The sequence below is a fragment of the Notechis scutatus genome, chromosome 1, assembly GCF_049901735.1.
Source record: "Notechis scutatus isolate UNSWTSFEM ecotype Mainland chromosome 1, rNotScu1.2, whole genome shotgun sequence".
In the NCBI taxonomy this organism is placed as follows: Eukaryota; Metazoa; Chordata; class Lepidosauria; order Squamata; family Elapidae; genus Notechis; species Notechis scutatus.
The window spans coordinates 66,427,105-66,444,313 of NC_142009.1; positions in this window are offsets into that span (position 1 = coordinate 66,427,105).

Below are 17,209 nucleotides of genomic sequence, written 5' to 3' on the forward strand. Positions count from 1 at the left end.
CCCCCCAATGATAAGCATAACACCCCCTTATCTAGAGTTCCACAAGGCTTTTATGACCTGGCTGTGCTCCTAAGTAGAAGGCTAATGTGTTAGTGGACCCTGCGTCATCTTTTTGATTATTATGGCTGTTTTGGCTGGGCTGTTATGCTTTGTAGTTATGTTTTTAATGGTATGCTGGATGTTGTAAGCCCTCCATCCTTTGATGTTTAAAAGTGTATGACTTGCACTATAATAAATAATAGAAACAGCTGCCCACTGATGCCTGTGGTGAGGTAACCATGCTTGCCTAAGGCAGAGTCATGAGTTGAGATTCACTCTTCTTTTTACTTTCTTCTCTCAAGATTTTAAATTTCTAAAGACGTGCATGTAGGTTGAAAGCTCAACATTGGGCATTGCTGAAAAAACACAGCTTCTTGGTCTTATTTACATGTTCATGCATGCACTTCTTAAAAAATAGCTGGCAACAAAGCAACAATATTTTTTCAAAGATGTACGGTTGTAATGTTCACCCTGTTCTTGCTAGTAATGATGGGGAAGTAACAATTGGGAGGATAAAATATGTGTATTAAAATTTGCAGAGAGTTAAGATGCCAATTTAACACTTTTCCTGTCAGAAAAGACAAACATGAAAAATCAAGCTCTGAAATGAGAGGTTAGCTTTCAATTCTTGTGTGGTTGTACAGGGGTCTGCAGAAATAAGGCTAGATTTATTGGTTGTCCCCTTTTCTCTTATTTTTTTTTAAAGGAAGACAAGTATTTCACATGGATGTTATTCCAAGGGGTGGAGGTAAGTGTCTGTCTTTGACCCATATCATAGTCAAAAACATATCTTGAACTTGAAGAGAAAGAGGGCAACGAATCACACTAACAAGAAATGAAAGGCCATAACAATCAGCTTTAGTCATAGCAGAAAGACTCTGGTAATCATGACAGCCCCCAAACCCATAACATCACAGATTATTTAAACCGTATCCTTCTAATACCCTGAGTCAACTAAGTTAGCTTGCTAACTGGAATACAGATCACAAATATTATCTGTGGTTCTGTATAATGTATGTACCAGAAAGCTGGAATAGTTAAGAAGTTAATCATGGGTAAGTAAGTAATGGGCTATAAAATAAATAACCATAAATTATATGTTAGAAGTACATGTTGCAGCACAGTCCGTTTGACAAATATGCAGAAGAAACACAAAGGAAATGAATACTAAGCTGGATCACGTGAGGGAGATGGGCGGTTCAAAAATGTGAAAAATGATGTGACTTCCAGTCCAATCCATGTTATTTTCCAGAAGTGCTATTAAGGTCAGGAATGAACTTGTGCTGTAGTTCACACAAAAAGGGAAACTCATTTTAAAAATACAGGAAAGTGGGGAAAATAGATTGCCTCCCCTTTTTTCGAACATAGTTTAGATGGATTCTGTACTTGAACCAGGGGTATATATGTTTATTTACCACATTACTTATTAGCAACAAAAGAAATGATTCAAGAAGGATTTTATTAATCTACTCTGACAATAAGTACCTGCAGATGTTCATTTTAGGGATGGTGACAGGCTGTGGTGGGAATGATGGAATCTAAACATCCTGCTGTTCTCAGTTACAAATAAAGAGTTTACACCCACACAGAAGTTCTGATCTCATCTTTTCCCAACAAACTAATTTGCTTATCCCGTAAGCATGTAGTATGCTATAGTTTACAGGTGTCAAACTTGATTGCGTCTTGACTTTTTTTGCCTTTGCGGAGATGGGGTGTGTGGCCTGCATGTGATGCATCCGGCATGTGGGCCGCCAGTTTGACAGACCTGCTGTAGATTGACTGCCAAATTCTCCTTTTGAAAATTTTACTCTGCTTTTTCAAGATCTTTAGTCTTTGCAAAACTTATATTAATATATTCTTTATAACTTATGATTTATTTATAATAAATTTATAATAGCATATAATCCTCAATACTATAAAGCCTATCAAATTTTCTCATAGGTCTATATGATGTTATTTTCTGCCTTTGACATTGTCCTACATTTTTTTGGTCTTGGCACTATCTTAACTCTAACTTGGCTTTATCTTAACCCTATTTTAGTTATTATTCTCTAAGGTGTACAACATTTCTGCAATTCCTCTATCCCATTTTCAACTCTGACCCCAATCTCTTGCAAGTGTTGCATGCATTTTATAGTCTATGGTTAGTTCCATTGGTAGTTTTTTTGTCTCTTTATTTTGAGGTGATCTTGCCCTCAAGAATCTTAAAAAGCTATGGTGATAGCTGCACTTTTATCTTCTGTGGAGCTGGGTCAAGTCAAGACAACATGGCACAAGTGTATAACTTCCACCAATTGAATGTTAACCTGAGCTTTTCAAGGTATGTGAAGGACATGTTCCTAAATGGGTGGAGGCAGGCAACAGATACTGCTGATCCCAATATTGGTTCCAAATGCTGGTCTGGATAAGTCCTGGGAACCACAAAAGGAATGCTAGTGGATAACATGCAACTTCTTGATTAGATTTCTATAGCTGCCCACTTTAGCAAGTAATCTTCAAATTGCTTTTTGCTCTTTTAATTGATCTTGTCCAGTATCAGGCATCCTGGCCTTGACCCTTTTCCCTTTTGCTGTTGCCAATCAGATTAGCAACTTTTCAGAGGTTGGAAGAGAATATGGATGGAACCTGAGCAGGAACATTCCAGCTTGCATCTCTGCCAGGTACTGAATTGTAGATATTCTTGTGGCTGTCAGCAAGACATAGGATAGTTGCCTTCTCCCACAAAAGAAAAAAAAGCCACTGAAAAAAATCCCTTACCACAGTCTCTTGAAAAAATTCAGCAACCATGGGATAAGAGGGCAAGTGGTCCCATAGGATATGAATCTAAGAACAGAAAAGAAAGGTTAAGAATGAATAGCTTTCAAATTGGGGAGGTTCCAATGGAATTCCCAGAAATCAATGCTGGGACCAGTATTTTTAATGCAATTTATGTTTTTATAATAGCTGTAATGTTATGACAGCCAAAAGGTCAGTAACAGAAGTGAATAATTGTTTTTTTTAAATCACTTATAGTATATAAATATATGTTTGTTTAAAACTTTGCTAGTGCCTCATTCATTTTTAACCATTAACTTACATATACATATTATGCATGCAATAAACAATATCACAAAATTTTTAACAACATTATACTGGTAGAAAATGTTCAATAGTTGTTTTGGCAAAAGGAAAGGTACAAAGCATGTAAATTTCCAGCCTGGCTGATCCCTGAAAATCATTTGTCTCTAGAAAAATGAAGTATGCATTTCCATAAAATGGAGCTTGATAATCCATGCTTTCCTGTAGGCTTGCTAGTATGTAGATTAGATAAATTTTAAAGAGATATTAACAAGATAGAATGAAAAATTGGCCTCTACCATGATCAACCTGGATTCTAACTAAAAACTATTGAAGAAACATTTGCAAACAGCAAAAGCAGATCTTAGAAACTATCTTTAGGGTTACATTTTTAGGGAACCAGACTTACAACTGGAGCAGATATGTGTTCTGTAAATTATTACATTACTAGATTTTATAGTGGTTGTAAAATAATGGCCATAATTTATTTGGACACATTCTACTGATGTTTTTATGTAGACTTTTTCTATTTGGATTACTATGCCTTGACAAATCAAGGCACCTGTGTGATTAAATGCCTTCATGGCCATTTGTGTGTGTGTGTGTGTGTGTGTGTGTGTGTGAGAGAGAGAGAGAGAGAGAGAGAGAGAGAGATCAGTTTATTGATTGACAAGCCAAGGACTCTGAAAAGATGCTTGTGTCACTTACATAAGGCAGCTCTGAAAGGGCCACCAGAATAAATGAATGAGATGATAGGTAACACAGAACAGATTTAAAATCCAAAGATATCCTTGTCAGAAGATACATTTCCCCGCCAAGGAAAATGGGCTCTAGTCTGGAATCAATTTGCTTCTCTACTAGAATATTTCCATTTTCCAGCTGGTGTTCAGTTGGCAAATTAGATTAAGCAGGCTGCTCAGTCTGTAATTGATCCAATTCATATTATTCCTTTTTTAATAAGATGGAATAATGAGTACACTTTTGAGATCTCTGTCTTTTTGAATAAGCAGAGTTACAAGATTCTGCATCCACCAACTGGCTATTTTATTTTTGCAATTTGATATTTCAGATGCCCTTAATGGTGTGGACTGTCTAGAAGATACCTATGTGGGTTTAGGATGTTCCATATCAAATTCTGCAGTAAAAATTAAGTAAAAAATTGTCTCCCTCAATGCAGACATGCACACATTTGGGTCTCCAGCCTGCAATTAGCAAGACTGAAAACTATATGTCCACCAGATGGCAACAATAAACTAGAATGTTTGTTTTTGTTTTATGATTGTTAGTGCTTACAATATAGTAAAGAAAAGAATGAAAATGAAACATACATAATCAATTAATAAAAGTTGAATATAATTATACATAAATAATGCATTTTTATTAAAGCCAAAAACACTAAGGATCTACAAACCAAATACTAAAAGTCAAATAGCACAATGAAAAAAATGAGATTAAAATTAAATATAAAGAATAAACCAGTCTTAGAACTGAAAGTGAAGTTATTGAAGTTGTGGATAGTTTTTGTGATCAACCATCAACAGTAAATGAATATATTAGCCACATATCGTGTGTGTGTGTGTGTGTGTGTATTTGCTGATACTTTATTTAAATTAAATTTGTATATCAGTAATTGCATGACCTCTGTAGATGCCATACATTAAATAAACAGTAAATTAACAAGCAGTCAAGAAACACATTGCAAACTAACATTGGGTAAAGTATCCATGAAAACCTTGAAAATGTATTAAAATGTCCTATATCTAGCAAGATAAGAATTGTGCAAGCCATGGTATTCCGTTTGACACTAAGTGAATGAAATATTAAAGAAGCAGGATAGGATCTATATACAACTGAACTAGTATTAACATAGATCATGTCATTTGGAGCGACATTAATTCTTCACTGAAGTCACATAGGCATTTTAATCTACTGATATCAATAATAATCAACAGACAATTTAGAAATGTGTACCTCTTAAAATTTGGAATTAAACAGGTCAATATTTCTAAACTCAAATCAATATGAAATAATGAACATCTTTGACAAATTTCATGACATCACGATGGATAAACAAATAATTCAGTTTGTGGATTAATGGATTAGAATGGATTAGAATGCTAAATTTTACCCAAATAGTAAAAATACAACTAAAACCATATTTAGACAAGGAGTGTTTTAGAAATTTAACCTGTACCACATTACAGACGTTTTCCACATTAACCGCCAAATCCAATTTATTTGACTTAAGATCTAATATATCAGTTAAAACACTTAACATCAATTGATGCTTGACAGCCTTGTATAACTATGGTAGCTGAATTACTGACAGCATCATGAAACTAACTATGGTAGCTGAATTACTGACAGCATCATGAAACTAAGAATAAACCAATTTATTCGACAAGATATCATTATAAAGCTTCAGCAAAAAGCATAAAGCTTTTTAACCAAAACAAAACAGTCTGAACCAGGAGATTTAGTACATTTCATTTCTGTAATAGCATCAATTCTTGAAGTAGTGATAAATATGCAACTAGATAGAAAGCTTAGTCAGGTGTTAATTTTCAGAATATTTACTTTATCCAAATAAACCTTAATTATTTCATCCAAGATTTTTAATCTGGGTTATAAAGTCAGATATAAATACTTTTTAAAAATTTAAATTCATTAGCAAACAAAGAGAAAGAAGATAAAGCTCAAGTATTTGTTCTAAATGATAAATTATAAGGCAGTCCAAATTATGCTGTCTACAACAAAACTGAGAAGCTGAGTTTGTAAATCAGGATCAGTTCTTTCCTGCATTCAAGTGATTGCTCAGTTTTTTGCATCCTGGATATGATAGTCAAAGATGCAATTATGTAATAGGCCTCTAATTATCTGCAGGAAAATAGCTCCCTCCTCACAACCTGAAATCATCCAGTTCCTAGAAGGACATCTTTCTTTTTTCTGTTGGATTAATGCTTTCTAGTGCTTTTTCAGCAACCACGGGGCAATTGATAGGGTAGATAATTTGTTTGATCTACACAATTATCCTTTCAAGCTCTTCCTGGTAATGCATTTCCTTGACCAAACCAAAATTTGGAATTAGTAAATCACACCCTGAAGTATCAGGGTACTGAGAATATAAATATTTCACTTGCAGTGAAAATCCTAAGATTACAGTAGCAACAGCCAAATGTTTAACTATGACTATAAAAATAAGGCTTTTAGTAATAAACCAATGAGCTGGGTTTTTAAATAAATATTATGTAGTATTTATTAAATATTTTACTTGTTAAACTTTTATCCAGTGCCAAATTTAGATTATGTTGTAACTTGCTTTTGGGTCTTTAGGAATTCATATCCAGAGCTTCCTTGTAAATCATAAAAGATAATTTCAAATGTTTGGGGGAATAATTTTCAATTACACTGTGTGCAAATGGAACATTTTAAAGTAGGATATGGTAGATTTGCCTCTGTGAAGTACTTTGTGGTTGAAAAACTATGGTAAAGATAGGAAAATATTATTCTTGCAAAATGAAGCTTTCAAACTTTGTAACTGGAAATATTTCAATGAAAAGGTCTAAATGAGACATGTTTGCAAAATGCATTTTAATAAAAGCATTTATTATTTTATGAGAAATAACATACTTTATGAAAAATATTGCACCATAAAACTAAAGTAGAGGATTGAAAAGTACATTTAAATTTTATAAAATATCTGTGGAGTACAATAAAATATCACATCACATAAAAGAAGTCATTAACTCTGAGATTGTTAGTAATTAACTCTGAGATTGTAAATGGAATAGTTGGGTTATGAGCAGTCATATTAATATGTTTATTTTGGAATGACTGGGAAAGGTTCGATAGATTATCAAATAGTAATAGGTCAAATACAAATAGTAATATATATTCCATATGAACATATTACTATTTTGTATTATAATGGTACAATGCAGGGTACTCTTTTTGTACAGACATAAGAGCTTCTTGCTGAAGGATTTTAAATAAAAGAATTAACATATATGAAGGATTTCAAAATATTCTAAAATATATTGTTGTATTTTGTGTGATGAACATGTCTGTTCTTTTGTTTCATCACTTCATTGCCTGCTTTATTTGCATTCTGGTATTTGTTCTTGGAGACTCAACTTGTTAAAGCAAAATAACTGTGATGATGAACTGATTTCATTGTTTAGTTATCAATCATCCAGATATGGACTCATTGAACATCATCTCTGATTTTAATCATAATTTCCTAAATATTTTTCTTGATTCATTCATGTGCCACAAAATGTTCTGCTTGTAAATACTGCCATCATGTGGTTATATTTAAATGTTTTGTTTTTCGTGTTTATTACTTTTATTGTTTTATCAATGTACAGAGAAAAATAAAAATAGGAAATTAAGGGAAAGAAAAAGAAAGTAGTTTCCTTACCTCACAACTGAAAATTATTCATCAGCTTTCCTCCTTATCTGAAAAAAATTATTGAGCTGTTTTCAAAAACATGCACTTGGAATAAAATTTATGACTAGATTCCACCCCTCCCAATTAAAGAAACTTGTGTGAAGCATTTCACTGAATATCCATGCTTCATTTTGTTAAAATAATTGTGGCTTTTGCAACTCTTGGGCAGCTGCTTTGAAAGTTATGAACAGCAGCCTTGACCATTTTTTAAGCAAAAATCCCAAAAGAATTTTGGAAGAACTGTGAGAATGAGATGAAAAAATAAAGGCTTTTTTTTTTACAGAGAAAGAAAATGTTTTAGGGTATAATTCTTTATATGTACGATAGTATTGTGTGGGGTGCCACATGCTTGGTATTTTCTAACATTTTTATTAATGACTTGGATGAGAAAGTAGAGGAAATGCTTATTAAAACTGCAGACAACCAAATCTGTGCATGACAGCTAATATCCTGTGAGACACAAGCAAAATTAAACAAGATATTGGTAATTAGAGAATAGGTGATAGCGTTTTAACAGTAAAAATGCAAAGTTTTTGCTAAGAAGAGTAAAATCAAATGCACACATATAGGGGTTGCAACTGGGAGACCAAGCACTCTAATCCTGCCTTAGCCTGTGAGACTTTGGACTGGTCAATTGAAGAAAGCAATTGAAAATGTTACCAAGAAAATTCTAGGGATTCATCAAGGCAATTGTCAGAAAGACTTAAAGGGACTAGTGCAAAAGGAAATGCAATTGATCAGGATCTTGGAAATCTGATTATAAAAAGTTAATTATGAATGAGCAGTTTGATGAAGCTGTGAAAAAGGCATCTTAAATTTTAGACTGCATAGTTTTCAAATTCAGGGTTGTAATGATCACACTAACTATCTGAAGAACCCTATTTCAAGCACCAATTTTAAGAAAAATTCAGCTAAACTGAATGGATCCAAAGAAGGATGACTTAGGAACTAGAAATGGTCCTGTGAGACATTGAAGAACATAGTATATTTCGTCTTGAGAAAACATGGCTGCTATTATAGTCATGACTGCTATGATTGTTATTAAGTGTTGTACCTTATGATTCTTGACTCTTGACGAATGTATCTTTTCTTTTATGTACACTGAGAGCATTTGCACCAAGACAAATTCCTTGTGTGTCCAATCACACTTGGCCAATAAATCCTATTCTATTCTATTCTATTCTATTCTATTCTATTCTATTCTATTCTATTCTATTCTATTCTACTCTACTCTACTCTACTCTACTCTACTCTACTCTACTCTACTCGGGGAACATGAAGGGTTATCATACAGAAGATGACCAAGGTCTGTTGCTATGCTCTCTAATTGCAGAAAATGAAATGACTGGCTAAAAATATGTATTTTCCAACTGAATCTTTGGGAAAATATCTTAATCATAAGAGCAGTTTACCATGGAAATAAATGGTTTGTGTCGGTTGCTTTTCTAGCAATGTTCAGAGGCTAGTGGACTGCTGAAGATGCATCTTTTGGTTTCTTTTGCTGAACAGAACTCAGTGATTTAAAATAATGAGCCTTTTTCTATGTTTTCTGTTATCACTTTCTGTTCCTAATCATATTAATTCCCAATGCTCCTGGGCCAATATTAATTAGATACAATGGTCAATTGAGTTTCACAATGCCTATACAAGATTCCCACTCTTGGTATTCCTTGAATTTTATCTTCAGTAAGTTCTCCAAGGGAGTATCTTCCTAATAATTGTCAATTTTACTCTTTTTTTAAAATTGTCTTTTGCCTTTCTTTGATACTACCTGTTTCCATGGAAGTGAGTACTAGGCAACTATCTAATTTTCTCACTGAATTACCTCAGAGGATTCATGAAAGATCAGTTTTATTGCTTGCTCATGTTTACGTCTCTGGTGGCTGTTGTGGGAGTTTATTGCCTGTACACACACACACACACACACACACACACACACACACGTGCAGAACCACTTCTTTTCCACATTGTATCACACTGAATACCATTGCTTTTCCTTTGGAGAATAAATGTACACCATAAAGATGAAATTAATATTTGAAAATTTCCATTTAAACAAATCAATATGCCAAGACAAATATTCAGTCAGTTGAACAGAGGGATTTCAAAAAAAAGGAAAGTACTAACATGCTGCTGCTATTAATAGATGTTTGTTCCACAGACATTTTGCCTCAAAAATGGATGAGCAAAGCAAAATATGTTTAAGACCACAAAAGAAAAAGGTTTAGGTCTGACTGTGCATTATACAAATGCTCTGACTCATATGTAAATAGCAGTCAATTGATGCAAACTTGCCAGCTGTTAGCAAAGGGCTAAAATGAATATGAGTGAATTTACTGATAAAATCAAAATTTCAAAAAATAAAAATAAATAAATAATTGAAAACCAAAACTGTGAAGGAATTACTCCATTAGAAATTAATGACTCTGGTAAGCAACAGTAGATGGGACAGTTTTCTGCTATCACTATTTGGGGATGAAAGGTTGATTATATGCCTTTAAGTTGGTGTTAGTTCTTACCAACCAATACAGGGGTGGGATTCAACCAGTGTTACTACCGGTTTGGTGACTACGTTTTGTGCGCGCTTTGTGTGCACGCACCCCAGACGTGCGCTGCATGCGCGTGTAAAAAAAAAAATCAGCTGTGCCACCCGGACAGCTGAAAAGTATTGCGCGCAGGTGCACAGCGTTTGAAAAGCCTTTTTTCCTGCTTTTTCAACCGCTGTGCCGCTCAAAGCAGCTGAGATTGAAAAAGCAGGAAATAAAGGACAGGTAAGAGCCCGGGTGGGCGGGTGGGCCAAACAGCAGCAAACAGAACCGGTTTGGTGTCTGATGCTCTTCAGAGTTACCAGTTCTTTAGAACTGGGCAGAACCAGTAGCATCCCACCCCTGAACCAATAGATTTTTCTCCATGACTATCTCTCCCTAACTTTGTCCTCCTAACCTGGTCTTTCAACCGTGGGACCATTGCCACTATAAATAAGTCTATCCACCTTGTTGCGGCTGTCCTCTTCCCTTTTTCTCCATTTTTCTAGCATCAGAATCTTTCCAAGAGAGCTGGGTCTTTGTGCAATGTATCTGAAGAAGGCTCATTTGAGCCTTAAACTATGGTTTATTTGTTGGAAGATCCATCTTGGCTGTTCACAGCATTCTCAAGATTCATCTCCAATGCCAAGCTTCACAATCATCAGTGCTTTCCCTAGCCTGCTTCTTCAGCTTCACTTCAGTAGTGTGTCACCTTTGCTTGTCGTCTGGAGAGTAAAAATTCCAGTTGTAATAAATAAAAAATGCTAATGGCATTTATGGCTGGTTGCACTGTCACAGGCACATGATTGTTTTTTGTGACTTTTTTTGCCATTTTACAGTTAAAAAAAACCCCAAACCCATTGGATTCAGATTTAAACCATGTGATTCCTTAATGACAGATGACTCACTTAACAACCATGCACAAGGGCAGGGGAGCAGGGGGGGTCGCACACGCATGCACAGGGCCATGGGAATCGCACGCACATTGGGCGCATACATGCACTTTCGCACGCGACGACTAAAAGGTTAGCCATCACTGGTCTAGGAAGTGTGTGAACATATTATGGAAAAAAATTATATATTTGACATAGATGTCTCTAAATAGGTCAAAGTAGTAGTAAGCAAATGAGAGTGAATTAAAAACAAGAATTTGGTTTCCTTAAAGGACAATGGAAGTTGGGGCATGGGGTATGTAGGGGTTCATTTTGGCTACATCATAAAGTATATCTGATGAAGCACAGGTGAGCAAACATGTCAAAAACTGTTATTGAGTAGACGAGGTGCTATCACTGCCTGACGTGTAATAGGTAACTGGGTCTGAAAGTGCTTTTTGTAGCATCCCAAAGCATGAACATACATACCCTCCTACTGCGAATAACATGAAGCTTTTTCAGTCACTTCAAATCTTGTGAAAAGGACTTACCACAGTCTACTGCTTAGCTCCTACTTTAGTTCAGCTTGGTTCATGTATTTTCCAGAAGCATCATGGGTCTGTTTTTGTTTCAGTTATGTTACTCAACACTTCAGTTTTGTTAAAAGTTCTTGGTGCCTGAGTTTTGTTTTGCTTGGGTGGGGATGCATAGTTATCTATAATATTGTAATGTTTGGAAACTTGTCAAAGATGGCCTCCAGAAGAACATAAAGAAAGCTATGGCTTTGCGGTTTATCATAAATACACATGTACACAGTTTCAGAATTTTGTTTGGAAAATAAAAGAGCTAGAAAGGTTTCCTCTGTCATGTTTGACTAGAACGATTGTGTTGGTTAGCCCAAACTATGCATTTTAAGTGTGATTTGTAATGGAAGATCTAGCTTTTGCATTTTTTGAAATGGACTACAGTAGATAAAAATATTGGTATTGTTAAGAAAATTATTTTCAGTGGATTGAAGGCACTCTTATATAGCCCAATGCTATTTTCCACTCTTCAGTATATTTCCTTTTTCAGGAAGCCATGTTACCAGCTGTGCTGCTTCTAAAGAAGCAGAGTCAAAGACAGAAATTTAATAGCATAAAAGATTCTCTAAAGCATCATGAGTCATGAATCCATCACCCAGATGGCCTGAACAATCAGCCAAAGCTGAGTGATAAAGAGCTCAAAGGGGTTATCTTTAGGGTATGCCTGAGCAAACATTTCATTTTTTCAAATGTTGGACAAATTCAAGGGTAATTTGTTTTCTAGATTGCTGAAAGCAATGAAGCAAGTAGTAGGTTTTCTTTCTTAAGTCACTGGGGAAATTGTTATAGTTTGGGTTGTGAAAAAATAGTTACAGAAGCAAGGAAACAATTCCAACAATACGGAGGAGGAAAATTAAATGGCCACAACAGCTTTGTTGACAAAGGATGTACTTTGTTCATATGCTACAGCAGTTCTTATAAAACAGCGAATGGGATAGATTTTAATTCCCACCCCCCAGCTTGGGATTGTTATATATCAACAGCAGAACTGGACTCTTATTTCTGTTTTACCTATGCTTTTCAAATTAAGATAGTAGAACTTTTCTGAACAGTTTATGGACAATAGTAGTAGTAATTCTTAATAATAAGGATTATTTTGTTTCTAATATTTATTGAGATTACAGTAGATCTATTTATTTTTTGCTGTCTGAAATTAATAGTTATCTTTAATATCCTTGGAATTCACTTGGGACTACACTAAGAAAGAAAACAATTTCGGATGCAACTTCCTTTTATGTGAAGCGAGCATTGTTGTTTATTACCATATAATTGCCCTTCCTAAAAAAATGTCACTTTGCAATCAGAATCTTATTTGTAAGAAAAAGCATACAAGATAATAGTACCGGACTGAAATGTATCCAGAGAATATTGCATACCCTCAAGGCTATTTTGAAATCAAAGGAAGAAATTAGAGAAGAAAATTTCTTCTTTGTTTTGCACATGCATCCGGCCCATTCTGCTCTTATTTTACTTTCAGTCTAATATATGACCTTTGCCTAAGGGTATTTTCAAACTGGAGCAAAATTGTTTTCAAAGGAACACCACAATTAAGAATTTATTAAAGTATTTCCAGTATATATAGCACATTATACTATATTACAGGATTTTCTTATTAAGTGTAGAGGTCATTTATGAAACATGAAGTTTTTGGATCAATTACTGAGGACAGTTGCAAATCTTCACAATTTTTGATCAAGGTTTTCCCCATTATTGGCATTTTCCTTGTTTTCCTTCAGTGTTTCCACTGGCTACTAAAGATATCCAATTCTGAAAAATAGTTACTTTATGTCCCATTCCTTGATGAGAAACATTTTGGTTTACTTCTGCTACTTCACATCTTTTTTTATAAGGTGAATTAAAATTCAATTTTCTCTTTACTTCCTTCATCAATCTCCTGCACAATCATTACCTTCTAACCTTTTGTACATAAAGCCTCCATCTAGAATAGATATTGAATGACAGTATTAATTCCAGAATTGCTTACTTTTGAGTTTTCATCATTTTTATTGTCTTTGAAAAGCCTTGCAATTTCCTTCTTTTACAGTTGATTACTGGAAGATTTACGGATAGTCATAGATCTTAGAATGTGTCTCAAGACAACTCCATTCAAATGAATCTTAGCTACTGCTGTTTTGTCGCAAGTCCTTTAGTAGCCATTTCTGCTTTGTCTTCACTTTGGCATGAAGTAAGTAACAATTCCAGTGCCTATATATATATATGCACAAAATCAATCATATCTATCTTTTGAGATTTTGCCAACTCTTAGTAGTGTCTGGTGGGACAGAAAATTCTTCCACATTAGGCAGCTAACCCTAGGTATTCCTGAACACAGCAGTTACAGTGAAAATAATAGAAACAAAATGGAATTGGAACTGAATACAGTTCAATGGTACTGAATACAGTTCAATCAGTAAGAGAGTACTTTGAGGTAACTTATACAGGATTTTCCATCAGAAACTCATCATGGAATTGTGGAGTTGGAAGGGACAACAAGGATTACCCAGTCCAATTTTTTTTTAAGCTCATAAAGATTAATTAAATAAAAAGTGGCTGTCCAGCGTCTTCTGAAAATCCTTCAAAACTGGGGCTTCCAAGTGAGGTGTTTTGGCCAGTTAGATGTCTCCGCAGACACACACAGTGATGGGATTTCCAGCTAGGACTCATTTCTGGCTTACAGAAAATTTATCTGGAGGAAGGAGAAATCAGGGGGTTATCCATTTGTGCTCTGGAAGAGCTTTTTCCTCATTTTTTTAAAAAAGGGGGAATTTTTTTGTGAGTGCTGTGCTGTGATCTCTGGGTGATATAAAAATGCAAAATATAAAATTTATATATAACTAATAGAAAGCAGCTAAAATGAGAATAAAATAATTAAAATTAAAAAGGTGGGGAGGGGCTTCAGGTTGCTAACCAGCCCCGTGGCTATGTGTTCCTCTGAGATGGCAGAATCAGGTCTTCAGACAGTTCTGGAAGGCCAGGAAAGTGGGGGGATCTTTTTTTTTAAAGGATATTTTATTGGCAAAAGTTTCATTTTTCTTAATCATTGAATGATCTAATTCAGGGGTCTCCAATTTTGGCTACTTTAAGACTTGTGGGCTTCAACTCCCAGATTTCCTCAGCCAGCAAATTCTGGAAGTCCACAAGTCTTATAGTGGCCAAGGTTGGAGACCCTGATCTAATTGCCTGCAACCCAAGAGAGATATTCCGAACAGCAGGGAAAATTAAAAAATCATGATGAGTATCTTCTTTTTGAAATTAAGAAGAGGGGAACATAAACTATTTTAAAGGACTTTAATTTAGAATGTTGACATGTTTATGGTACTAGAAAGTTTCAAATGGCAAAAAGATAGTGATTTAAAAAAATAAAAGAAATTTTTTTTGGGGGGGGGGGACAAAGGTATTTTTGAAAAGCAGTAAGCTTAATTACACTAACAGACCAGACCTTGTAGGAAAGGCAGAACATTTATATACACAACAGATTACTTGCAACAGTTAAAAAAGAAATGGAAGAAGGATCTGCAGGAAAACGATCTGAAAAAAGAGAACTGAAAAATCTTTAGAAGTTAAGAGAATCTGGCTGCAAATTAAAGCAAACTACTGATAAAATGTAAGTTTTTGAATATAAGACAGAAATTAGATATAAAGAGATGGGAGAACGACTTGGAAAATTTGCATTATTGGAATTTAGAAAGAAAAAAGAATTTTGTTTAAGATTTAGTGCTGGGGATAGTGGTGAAGACTTGTGCTGATTAGCAGGGGTCCTGACAAAGATCTTTAACATCTGCCTGCAAACAGCCTGTGTTCCATCATGCTTGAAAACAGCCACTATTGTCCCAGTCCCCAAGAAAACAGCAATTAACTGTCTAAATGACTACAGACCTATCGCATTAACGTCAGTAGTGATGAAATGCTTCGAAAGACTGGTTCTCCAACATTTTAGGACATGACTCCCACCAGACTTTGACAAACATGTTTGCCTACAGGGGGAACAGGTCGACAGACGATGCCACAGCTACTGCCTTACATTCTGTAGCGAGCCATCTGGAGAAACCCAGAAACTATGTCAGGATGCTTTTCACTGACTACAGGTTGGCCTTCAATACTATCCCGCCGAGCATTCTTATAAAAAAGCTGATTGACTTGGATTTTCCCTCTTCCATCTGCGACTGGATCAAAGACTTTCTGAGGGACCGAGCACAAACAGTGAGGGCTGGCTCTGTCACATCCACCTCCCTGAAACTTAGCACTGGCTCCCCAAAGGGCTGTGTGCTCAGTCCCTACCTGTACTCACTGTACACATGACTGTGTATTATCTGACCCATCCACTGTGATCATTAAGTTTGCAGATGATACTACTGGATTGAGTCTCATTACAGGTGGAGACGAAATTGTGTACAAGGGGAGGTTCAAAAATTATCCTCATGGTGCCTAGAAAACAATCTGCACCTAAACATCAGCAAGACAAAGGTGATGGTGTTAGACTTCCAGAAGAGAGAGGAACCCACCCCACTTTACATTAAGGGGGGCTGTGTGGATAGTTTCCTCCTTTAAATTCCTGGGAGTCTACCTCAGCGAAGATCTCACCTGGAAAATCAACACAGCTCAGGTGGCTAGAAAGGCCCAACAGAGACTCCATTTCCTTAGGGTCTTGCGAAAGAATAAAGTGGAACGACTGATGACCTCATTTTACTGGTCCACAATAGAAAGCGTCCTCATATATTGCATTACAGTGTGGTATGCTACTTTGACAGCCGTGGATAGAAAGACATTACAGAGGGCGGTGACCACAGCACAAAACATCGTGGGCTGTCCCCTGACACCACTAAATGACATCGCTAGGGCTCGCCGCCTTAGAAGAGTGAGGAAAATTTTCAGGGATGACTCACGTCCCGGTCAGCACTTCTTCACTCTCCTACCATGGGGTAGGAGATATAGAAGCATAGCCAGCCACACCAACAGGCTGAAGAACAGTTTCTATGCGTGAGCTATCAGACTTCTGAATGGAACATAACTTCATGTCAACATAGTATGACAGACTTGCGGGGCCAGCGCGTTGTGCAACAAAGTCACATGGTGTAATAAGATTGGGATTGGGTTAGGGACTTCTGTCCTCACTGTGAGTTGTGTTGGGGTGTGTGTGCATGAAAGGAGGCTCAGCCAACCTCATTGTACACATGTTGTACTCTGACAATAAAGGTAATAATAATAAGAAACAAAAAAGAATTTTGTTCAAGATTTAGACCAATTCTACCAGAACATTCAGAGGATACTATAGGAAAAAATAATTAAGTCTCTGGTGGGATTTATGGAGGAGAAAGATGCTTATTGATACAATCTCAAGAATCAAGACACGTTTTGAAAATTAAGGAATGTTCCAAGGAATGCCCTTGTACATTTTGTCAAGAAGAGATTTAAGTTCTACATCACTTTAATATCTGATTGAGGATTGATAAAATCCTTCAATCCACAAACCCCATTGATAGCTGGTTCTGCAGTTGTACACATTCTACTATTAGAATTTTACTGTTATGTTTGGGTAAGCAAATTATGATAACTAAGTGTAACCGAGAGAGCCACTGAATAGATAACTGACACATATCTTAGCCCACAGAAAGGAAATGTTTCATGAGAGACCCTCCCTAGTTTTCCAGAGAGTAAAAGGAAAGTAGGGCACAAATACTTTTA